Source organism: Dromaius novaehollandiae, chromosome 2 (genome assembly GCF_036370855.1).
Source record: "Dromaius novaehollandiae isolate bDroNov1 chromosome 2, bDroNov1.hap1, whole genome shotgun sequence".
Classification (NCBI taxonomy): domain Eukaryota; kingdom Metazoa; phylum Chordata; class Aves; order Casuariiformes; family Dromaiidae; genus Dromaius; species Dromaius novaehollandiae.
This window is the reverse complement of record NC_088099.1, coordinates 97,543,864-97,555,029: the sequence shown is the minus strand read 5'-3', so window position 1 is coordinate 97,555,029 and position 11,166 is coordinate 97,543,864.

The following is an 11,166-nucleotide window of genomic DNA, read 5'->3' as shown; positions in this document are numbered from 1 at the left end:
AAATGTTACATTCCCTAGAGGATTGTATAGTCACCAGAACAAGTGCAGTGGAGAGCCAGGCTTGGAGTAATCTATCATGTCTCTCAGAAAGATGTATAGCATGGTACTGAACCCAAGCTGACTCGGCTACCTTGCTTCTGTGCCAGAGGAACTCACCCGAGGCTGTCCCAAAATGCAGAGAGAGAGGACACACCAATGCCCTGAGAGGGCTATGTCAGGTAGTACAGACAGACAAGCACTGCATAGAGTGTGAACTTGTATGCACCACAGCACTTGGTCCTTGTCCCCACTTCTCTTCTCCCAGGGCAAACACATCAGTTACCAATTAAACCCTTGAGAAGACATTTTCCTTGCAGTCCCACTCTCTTGGGTTCTGTCTTTCTATTTCCTTTTTTTTGTTTGTTTGTTTTCTTTCTCTTTCTCTTTTTCAGTTCTGCTTGTACGGTTCAACACTGCATGGCAGTGATTCCCTCAGGCCCAGATGTGAGACCATGCTGGGTCAGATCAATGATCTGTCCTGCCCAGCACCCTGTTCCTGAAGTGCAAAAATGTGGATAGAGGTGGCTCTTTGCATTTTCAAGTAGGACTACAGTTTACTTTGGTGTTCATTTTGCCTATACAGAAGCCAACTTAGAATGAAGAAAGTCACCTAGCTGAATTCTCTGGCCCATTATTTCTCATTCTTATTGCTGTGACACAAACTAAGTATCTCTTTCTAGGTTGTCTGTGTTATATATTTACTTAGGCAAAATATTGATCATTCAGCTCCTCAAACAGGCTTTCCCTAGTTGTCCATAGAAGAAGTTAACGGGACTATTGTCTTTGTGAGAAAAATATTGCCATTTGTTCGAAGGTTTTTCTTTTAACTTCATGAACTTAAGCAACTGCATAACACTGCTCAGACAGGTTAGTTCATTTGAATCAGGCTTATATCAATTTAGATTAGACAGATGAGAATCAATATGAGCTGTCATCCATGCTTGCCAATGTTAAATTGAACTGAGAGTGACCACACAGTGGTTTACACTAGTTTAATCAATTTTTAAAAAAGAACTTACACTGAACTGTTGTGACCATCTTGTAAAGAAAGGGCTTTGCTCTACTCCCAGTCATGTTGCCTATGGGCTTTAGCTGAAACAACAGGACCAATAATGAGAATTTCTTTTTGTTCTCCCTCTACATGCATCTCCACCAACATGTTTCTATTTTATAGCATTGAGGCCCCAGGGAGGATTCTAGGGAAGGGCATGCTTAGGTGGTACAACACTGTGCCATGTAGCAGGATCAACACTAGCTCTGAGTGAGGCAGCTCAGGCACTGGGGGAAGCGTTATGCTCTGCTGCAGTGATATGCCCAACCTAAGTATATAGGGTTATATCTGACTGAAAAGGTGCAGCTAGGTGGGACTGTGGGCTGCCTGACAGCTGAGAAGGACAGGACACAGGGAAGAGTGGGTGAGAATTTAACCTCACTCATGTCAACCTCCCATGTTCTGCTCCTGACAGCTGGGCTCAGGGAAGGAAGTGCAGGATGTTTGCTACCATTCTCTGTAGCACAGGCTAAATTCAGAGCCTCCTGTAACGAGTGGAATATCCCCACAGTCTCCAAGTTCAGAGCTTCCTCCTGAATGGCAGCGAGGCTTCTGGAAGAGGTCTCTTCCTCTTTTAAATGGTTTAGAGGGGAGTTGAGTGTTGATAGTGGGAGGAAGTGTTTGCTTTCTTCACAAAACCTCTTTGATTTTCAGTTTGCAGAGCAGACCTAAGAAACAAAGTGAGGAGAGGTTTGCCTGAGAATCAATTGCATCCAGGTCCCTCCTCAGATTTTCAGCCTTAGATGAACTGGGATCACAGGTCAACAGTCTTGACCTGTGTCTAATGTCCCAACTGCCTATGATGCTCTTACAAACAACTAACTCCCTCCCTCTCTCAACAAACCAAGGGAAAAGAAAAGCAACCTTCCTTACAGCAGGCCTATGCTGAGTAGTATCTAACTTCCTTGAAAATGAATCTGGACACCTTCCCAGATAACATATCTGTCCCTGTAATTCCTATCTCAAGGATGAAGTTGATCAGAGAAGAACTGCAGAGGACTGGTGAGTTATTCTCAGTGTTTATCAGGGTAGCACCTGGAGGTGATCTGATCTTCCCGCCTCCTCAAAAAATAAATCTGTCTTCCCTTGGCTAGCTCACAAATCTGCACTCAAACCCTTCATGTGCCAAACATGTGCAGGTGTACAGTATGTGTGTTACTACTGAGCCATCTGCAGCCTCCCCTGCATGGCAGTTGTTTTACTTCGGAGTTCCTTTCCTAACCAAATGGAAGTCCGTAGAACAGTTTCAATAGTACAAATTAAGAAGCTAATGCTTTCTCACAGTGAGATCAGCTTTGCCTGAGCTCACGTTGCAGGAACAGGAGATTTTCTCCCATATTTCTTCTCTTAGTAAAGGAGATAAATGACAGACAAAGCAAGTGATATTGTAGGGTCCACCCAAGGCCTTTATCCCCCACCAAGTGTGTTCACTGCACTGACGCTTCCCCCTGCAGGGAAGCAAATCTTGTAATTCACTTTCACCCTGGGAGCTTTTGGTCAGCTGATCAAGGCATCATGGTCTGAGTGCACTGAGGATGCATTTGCCTGCATACCTGGCCACCTCCGCAGAACCACACCTGAGCTCAAGGTCACACTGGGCATCCACTGTCAGATACAAGAGGCATACCAGCTCCCCACCCCACTCCCCCAAAGCACTGGCTTCTCCCCAAACCAAGCTGTTCCCATCTCTAGCTCCCTGTAAGCAAACAATGCACCTCCTGTATTTGTAAGTGAAGGAGGACAGTGGTGTGTCTGTGAAACAGGGAACGTCACCGTTTCCAGTTCTTGTTCCAGTTGGTGTAACAGAAAACAGCAACGCACCCTTCTGTTTTCTGTAAACCTCAAGGAGCTGCCAGCCAACACACTGAGCTGGTGAAATTGATGGCTGACTAGATGAACAAAAGTGCACTTTGGGGACCTCCCCATAGTCTGTCATTCACTAATGTTGTCCTCCCCTTGACTTCCGTGGGCTTCCTGAGGAGCCAGCTGTTCCCCACACGTAGGTCTGTGGCTATGTTGCGGGTGAGATTGTAGGTGCAGCTGTGAGTGGTGAACCAGAAACAGGTAGAGAACTTGTCCTAATGGCAGCAGGACATACTATAGATAACATGCAATCTGGAGACTTTCTGAAGCATCAAAGGGCTTGTGCCTTATGCTGCTTTAGACCCCAAAACTACACTCAGGTGACCACAAGGGGCCTAGAAATAACATGTTCTTTTTAAAGATCCTCTTAACATCATGTAACATTTTCAGAGATCTCAAGAAAGGCAAGTAGAAACATTCCTCTATGTATATATCCTCCTATTTCCTGAGTTCCACCAACTTAAGCCACCCTATTGCCTCTCTGCAGAAGCACACTCTGCCTGTTTCCATGCCTGTCCAGGCCCACAAGGAGATGGGGAATTTGTGACTGGATGACTTAGTGTCTGTCTGCTTCAAAATAAGCATTAGCTGAGTAAGTTCCATTTCTGTTCCTCATGATTTCAAGAGCTTATTTTACTTACATGTTTTCCATGCCCCTGCATGGCTTTGTATTTTAGCAAGATGGGAAAAATGATGGTTTACACCATATCATCTGATGAAAACAAGGAAGTTTGGGACCTGGAACTCTGCATATCAATGGGAGAAACATGTTAGCCCAGACTTTTCTGGACTAAAGTCAGAATGTTTAAAAGTCAGTTGCACAGGAAAGGTGTGCTTTCCTTAAGAGTCTAAAATTGACAAAAAAAATACTGAGGTCTTCCTTTATTTGTGTCATATGTAGAGCATAATATTTAATGTAAGGAGTCAAGCTGTCTAAATAAGCCTGAGTAGTATTAAAAAATATACTGCACTGTTAGAAAACACTGCCTGTGTTTGCTGAAATAATAGATATGGCCTCAGCCAGTGCCTCGGATAAGTAGAAGAATTAGGCCTTTGCTTCTCCAAATGTCTAAAAAGTACTGAGTGTCTGCATTTCTAATAGAGTCACCAAAGTCTCTGATTCTGAGAAGTCATTTAAGGTGTCTCAGTTCCAGTTTGTATTCCTTTTTCTTTTTCCTGTTTTTTTTCCTCCCTCTTCTTCTTTTCTGAGCTGCCTTTTTGCATGTTAGTGCCAAAATAGGACAAGGAAAAGGAGAAAAATATCCCCAAACTGACACAGAATTATTATAGAAAGTTTTTGTAAACACATTTTGTAAGTTCTGGGATGTGTTCTTTACTAAATAATGTCCTAAGCCCTCTGGAACAAAAGTGATTCAGAAACCAGCAGTTCAAAGTTATTCAGAGAAACAATTAGCAATCTTGGGCACTCTCATAAAAATTTGTTTAGACCAAATCCTTCTGCTCAAAACTTTCTAGGGACTTATTGTGTCTGCAAGTCAGACACAGCCTGACCTTGGACAAATATTCTGTTCGCTGTTCCTCTCTACTGGCAAGCAATCATTAATCCAGAGAAAACCTCACTATTTTGTAAAATATAATCTCCCCCCAGCATCACTTTAACCTTATGCGATTTACAAAGCCTTAAACTTAGTTAAAATGACCACATGCATTGTTTATGGCTTATCTGTTTACCTGGAATAATCAAGTGTTATTTCTACAGTACTTCTCACCTGTCCTTGGATCTTTCTCAAAAGGGAGCACACCCTCTCTCACGCAGAGATGCAATAGCGAACATTTGGCAGGGGTATACTCCTTACCGACCTGCTCCCTTTGTTCACGGTCAAGGATTTTATTTTAGCAAAGGTATTGCATTCTTTTCAGTGAACCTGCACACTGCTGTCTTACTGACCTCAGTCTGGCAGTTTCCATGTGAATGGTATCAGTGTCATTCTCGCCTAGAGAAACTGTTCCTAAAAGTGAGCAGTGGCGTCAGTTTCCGAACAGACTAAACACAACGCTTTTTCTTGTATGTAATGCACTTTCTAAACTGACAGTTGTCCAAGTGCCTATCTTCCAGTGTCTTACTTGGGTTTTGTCTTCAGTTTTTTAATGAACTTCAATCAAATATTTCATATGAAATCTCCTATGAAAAGGAGTCTTTCCTTTCAGCCTCCTCAGGTTTTGTGGAAGCTGGTCTCAGTTGCATGCACAGAAGAAACCAGCTGGGTCCAACAATTGCATCTGTACCCCAGATGTTTCCTCTTTTTTGTGTCCTAAGGGTGGAAGATAGCCACTCTTGTCTTCAGGGCTCAGTTTCTGTATTCTGCAGAAGGCAGGAACTGAGAGATTAGCAACATTTGGGAAGCCAAAGCATTATTTTAATGGAAGAGATGATCAAATTAGGCAAAGAAACCTAACTATGACAGATGTAATCTCAACTGATCAGTTTACAATTTACTACTACAGAAAGAATGCAGAGGAAGGTGAATACTGACAAAAAAGCATTATCTTCCAAGCTAACTGCTTTTCAGATGAATGTCAGCTCCTTACCTTATAATGAGACATATGTATAAGTCCTTTATGTGAGAGGTTAATAGGAGCTGGCAGTCTCTAAATCGTGTGGTCTGTTCAGCGCTACAAGGAAAGGACCACAGGCAGCACTTTGACAGAGATGTGTCTAAGTGCCAGGAGTCAAAACTGGTATCCTCCATAGTGATTAAATGGTACATTTGATATACGCTAGAGCTGGATGATTGACAGAGAGCTATGTGGAGATGGCAAGATCTTATATATAGTAACTACTTTGACTCTCTGGAACTGATATATCCTAATAGCTACATATATCTTTTAAGAAGTCACAGAAACCTACAGCCAACCACTGTAATGAATTCAGGGGGTAGTTTAATGGAAATCTCAAGAAGGAATGTAATTGGATGAAGTCAATTAGGCTGCTTGGGGATTTCTAGCTGCTGTTGTTGCTATCTGGGAACCCTAATAGGACGATTAGGACTAACTGAAATCAGCCTGATTGATTAGGGCATATAAACCTGCATATGCCAAATTCCAAGGGGGACAGTGTGCTGGAGCTTGAATCCATCTGGAGCTATGAGTCAGGAGAATGAGTTTACTCCATTGGCCTTGGAGTAAGTGACAGATCAAGACCAGATACAGACAATATAAGCAAAGCCAAGCAGTGACACAAAAAGGCTGCTAGGGAAAGGACTGATTTTATCTGTTATGGCACTATGTGTGAAGGCTATCCAGTCTATCCAGAGGGAGTGAGAATAATACTAATCAGATATTTTCCTTAAATAGAGAATATAATAAGCAGAGAATAGAATATGTCTGCATCTTCTTTCTCCTGCTTTTTAGGTTCAAATCTTTATACAATTTTTCTGTGAAATTTCCCAGGACTTTGGTATTTTGTTATTACTGCAGTTCTGTTAGTTTCAGAGCCAAATTTGCAAATGCACATGAAAAAAATGTCAGTGAGTAAATCCTGATGTTTTTGTGTCATGGGGTCAAGCGCACAAACACTTATTTGCATACATTTAAAATCCAGTCTATGCTCTGCATGGGTACCCCACCTGCAACCTAGTTAGAGGACAGCTGAGTTGTCTTGTCTGTATTTTGTGGAGAAAGATCCTTATGGCTACTAAAGAACTTGTGAATAAAGGCTGGGGGGAAATATAGAACAGCCCTCTATTATTCAAAGAAGCTGCTCTGAAGCAAGGTAAAGCAGAAAACAGAAGCCTGAGGGATCTGATCCCAGTCATTACCACTCATGCGAGGGAGAGGATATGTCAAGGGTAGGGAACGTCTTGGGGGACCTGCAATATGGTAACTCACTTTCAGCTAAGTGGAGAACAACAGCTTTAGCTGTACAGTTTAATAACAGGCTAGGCCACTTTGTGCACTGGCAGGGCTGTTAATGCACAGTAGTCTGCCTTTCATTGTTAGGAGAGGAACCCCGCAGTTCCTATTTGACAGCCAGGAGTAAAATTATTTTGCAACTACCATTTCTGTTCAGCTTGAGACAGTGGGGTTCTGCGGTGCACTCATCCTGCCTGCAGCCCACTGCACCTGCAGCTCCCTCCTTACAGCACAGGAAGGTTCCCATGGGCTTGGAAGCGAGGGATTTTGCTTTTCTCCTGTGGCTTCCATGCTATTCAGCACTATTTGGGTGGCGTAGCTGCCTGTGTACCATGGCTGCCAGCTGTGGAGTGCTGTGCAGTATCCTGGAGTGCCTCCAATGGTATTTTGAACAATTAGTAACCAGCCCGGCATGTTCATATCCTAATGAATTCCTGAACTGTTTTCTTCTCATTGAATACTGGTCTAAATCCTGAAAGAAAGTGGACACCTGCAGATTGTATTGGCCAAGACCTGTCAGTGAGAATTTGCCTAAGTTAGGACCTCAGGATTTGCTTCAACCCTTCCCAAATATGTCCTATATTGACCTTAATATTGTTAATTTCTCTTGCCATTTTAGAAATCATGCTTCATGCAAACATCTCACAGCAACTCAAAGAAATGGAAGTCCTATCATAACATGGAATGCCACAAATACATAAATGGCACTTTCCTTAGTTACCTGTTGACCTGAGAAAGCATTTTGCTTCCATTCACTGGGCTTTATTATGAAGTGATGGGGAGCACAGGATTCTTCCCAGTACTGCCATCTTGCCTATATTATTAACAATCCATCCCATATATTCACAAAGCCATGTAAATCTTCCAAGAGAAAACCCTTTATCAAAAACAGAATATTCAATGGAAAATGTCTGATTTTTGTCCAACATTTTGCCTCTCTTGCTCTGTTTTGCAACATCTTTATCAATACATTTATTTGGATGGTTATAAAAATTCTATTGTGACCACTTGTGAAATCATTTTAATCAAAGCATTTGCTTTCATTGAAGCATATTGAATAATATTTTAATAACATGATTTACAAAAAATTCAGTAAAAATTATGAAAAGAAATATCCTTTGAATTCAGCTCAGTAGAAATCGTTTTGTTATTTCCCCTACAAGTCAAGGATCTTTTTTTCCCTTTCATAAAATGTCTCATATCTATGGGTTTGACTTTGTGGTAGTTGTAATTGTATAGGTAATTCTTTCAGCAAAACTGATCACCTCTGACAGGAGATACTAGTGTGTTTTGTCTTCTATAATAAACAAGTTGTAACTGACTGGGGTTCTAACAGAGATGTTCTTCTTTCTGCTGATATTTTTGTGCTATAATCCTTTTTTTTCATCTATTTTGTGTTAAATTGTTTTATTGCACCTGGCTTGCAGGAAGATTTCATCTGAATCAGAAATGGTTCAGATCATTCTTTTTTTCCCCCTAGTTTTAATGAACAAAAGCTTGGTATTTCATGTAGCTATTTAATGCTATTTTTCTTTACAATGAATCCCCAGTATCCAGACAATCCTGGATAAGCAATAGATATTGTAGCCAGCACTTCCTTTATCGTTAGACTGTTTCACAGTTTAGCTCGTTTGCTGTAAGTTTTTACAAGATTTGATAGAAAGTCTGTAAGACTTGGGAAAAAAATAAAGAATTGTTTTTAACATGGTGGCATTTGACCAAATGGGAGGGAGGCAGAGGGGAAATGTGAAAGTCAGAAGTGTAATAGAGGCTGGAAATTCTTGAACAGATGTAGCAGGTGTAAACCATGTTTCCTTATTTTGGTTCCTGGATTTAACATCCTCCTACAAGACTTCCATGTACTCAGAAAAAAGGTTATATGTACAGATGGTAAACTGCTAAAATGCCCAGAAGGTTCAAACTCATCTGTGCTTGTGAAGACTGGGAGAATTTCCCCTCAACTGACTCACAGGTGTTTGGAACACGCTGAATTAGAGTCAGGTTCTGCACTCCGGTTTCATTTGAGTGGATGCCTTAGGTTATACGTTGGAAACACGCAGGCTCTTTTTCTTAGGATGTCCAAGCGGTTAAGAACATTAGGAGAGCTCCCTGGAGCAAGGAGGTGGGGAGAGACTTTTTGGCATGTGGTCCACACAGTCATTACAAATTGAGGCTCTGGGCTGTTGCTGTCCCTGGGCTGCTGCTCTCTCTTCCTGACACATTGTGCTGCCTCGGGTCACTGCCTCACTGCTTGCCTGCCCATTGTAGTTTTGATCATACATTCCCTTTTGGCACAGAACAATTATTTTCTGCATTCTGCTAGGTCCTCTTCCTGTTTGTCCCTATTAGTCCATGGCCAGCACAGGAGCGAAAAGAAGCAGGTGTCTTAAACGCTTGGCTGACACAGTGGAGAGGGGATGCATGGGGGGACAACCCTGACTGGGCAAGCCCTGCTAACAACGTGCTCTGCTCAGCCTCACTTAGCACAAACAACAGCAAAAAAGCACAGGGCCTGCCTTGGAAAGGGTTACTTATTATTAATAATAAATACACCTGTCAAGCCTTGCTTTTAGGGAGGTACAAGGTACAATGATACCACCACCAGGTGGAAGAAAGATGGGAACTGCCTTGGCAGGTTAGATAGGTCTCAACACTTAGTACAGCCATGCTAAGTCCACCCCACCTCCCTCCACTGCAACATCTAGCTGAGGCCACCTCACATCGGTGTAAGATGTCCACCAGCCCGATGGGCTGACTAACACCCATGACTCCACGTACTAGGCCAGATCCTCAGCTAGTGTAAATCAGTTATGTCAGCTGAACAGCTGGCCTTACGCATGCTGATAGCCTTTGCCAGCATCACTCCAAATACACTGCAGGGTCAAAAAGAGCCTGCCAGCACCTCCCGGAGGAGCAGCTGGCTCAATCCAAATCTAGGCGAGATGTAAGCACTGCTGATGAATAGAGGAGAAATAGTCAAGATACCCACTAGTTCCTCCCCACAACTACCCTCCAGTTTTGCCAGGATCTTAAATAGCTATCAAGTCCATCTGCTGGACTCATACACTAGAAGAGGGATGGATAGCAAGGTGGCAAAGTTAGTGGGTGATGCTAAGTTATTTATGGCAGTAGAAACATGACACATGATAAAAACACGATCTCATGATACTGAGTAATCGGGTGATAAAATGAAGGAGGAAATTCAGTGTAGATACATGTATTGTAATGCCAGTGGGAAAAGCAGACAACTTTACATACACAGCTAAGGGCTCTGAACTAGCTGTTACAACTCAGGGAAGAGATCTTGAAGTTCAGTGAAATCTAGACATATTTATGAAAATGTCAGATCAATCCTCAGCAATGTTCAAAAAAAGCAAATAAAATTTTTGCAATTTATATGGAAGGAACAAAACTGAAAACACTGTTACAGCATCACATAAATCTACAGTGTGCCTGCATCCTGAATACTGAGTCATTCAAGTCCCCTAGCTCAAAAAAATGTATATATATACTTGAACTAGAAAAAGGTATGGGCTATGGCATGGCTTCTGTATTAGAATTTCTAAATAGGCGAGGAGTATCTGTCTGGAAAATGAAAAAGGGAGGGGTATATGAAAGAAGTCTGTAAAATCATGAATGACAGAGAAGGCAAATGGGGAATGATTGTAATTGACTCTCATAATATGAGAACTAGGAGCATCAGATGAAATTATTAGGTGGCCTGTTCAAAACAAACAAAATAAGGGCTCTTCTTTACATAATGCTTTGTTGAAGCATGCCACTAATTGTCACAGGATGTTGCAATGTCAAAAATTGATACGAGTTCAAAAAGCAATTACACAAATTCATGGAAGCTAAAATCCATCAAGGGCTATTAAATTTAAAGATACCACATCTGGCTCAGGGAAGTCCCTGAGCCACAGCTTGTTGGAGCTGGGGACAGCATGCCAGGGAACTATCACTGTGTGCTTACCCCACTCTTCTGCTGTTCCCTAGGCATCAGCTGTTGTTTATGTTTGAGACAGGCTATTGGGCTGGATGGACTCGTCTCAACCAGTATGGCTGTTCTTATGTTTGGATGCCAGGAAATTAATTTTTCCACATCCAGTCTGTCGGAAATGATGCCCTTTCTTTCATACAAGGACTTGGGTACAATGATTCACGAATTTGTTATCTCTCGATTATTGTAATCACCTGTAATGGGATTTGAAGTCTGAGGCAGCACAGACATCGTTCTGTGCAGAATGCGTTAGTGCATCTCCAAAGCATGAGAAAAAAACAGAGGATATATGTTTCACTCACTTTTAAGCATGTACATATGCTAATTCAAGGCCTAGTGC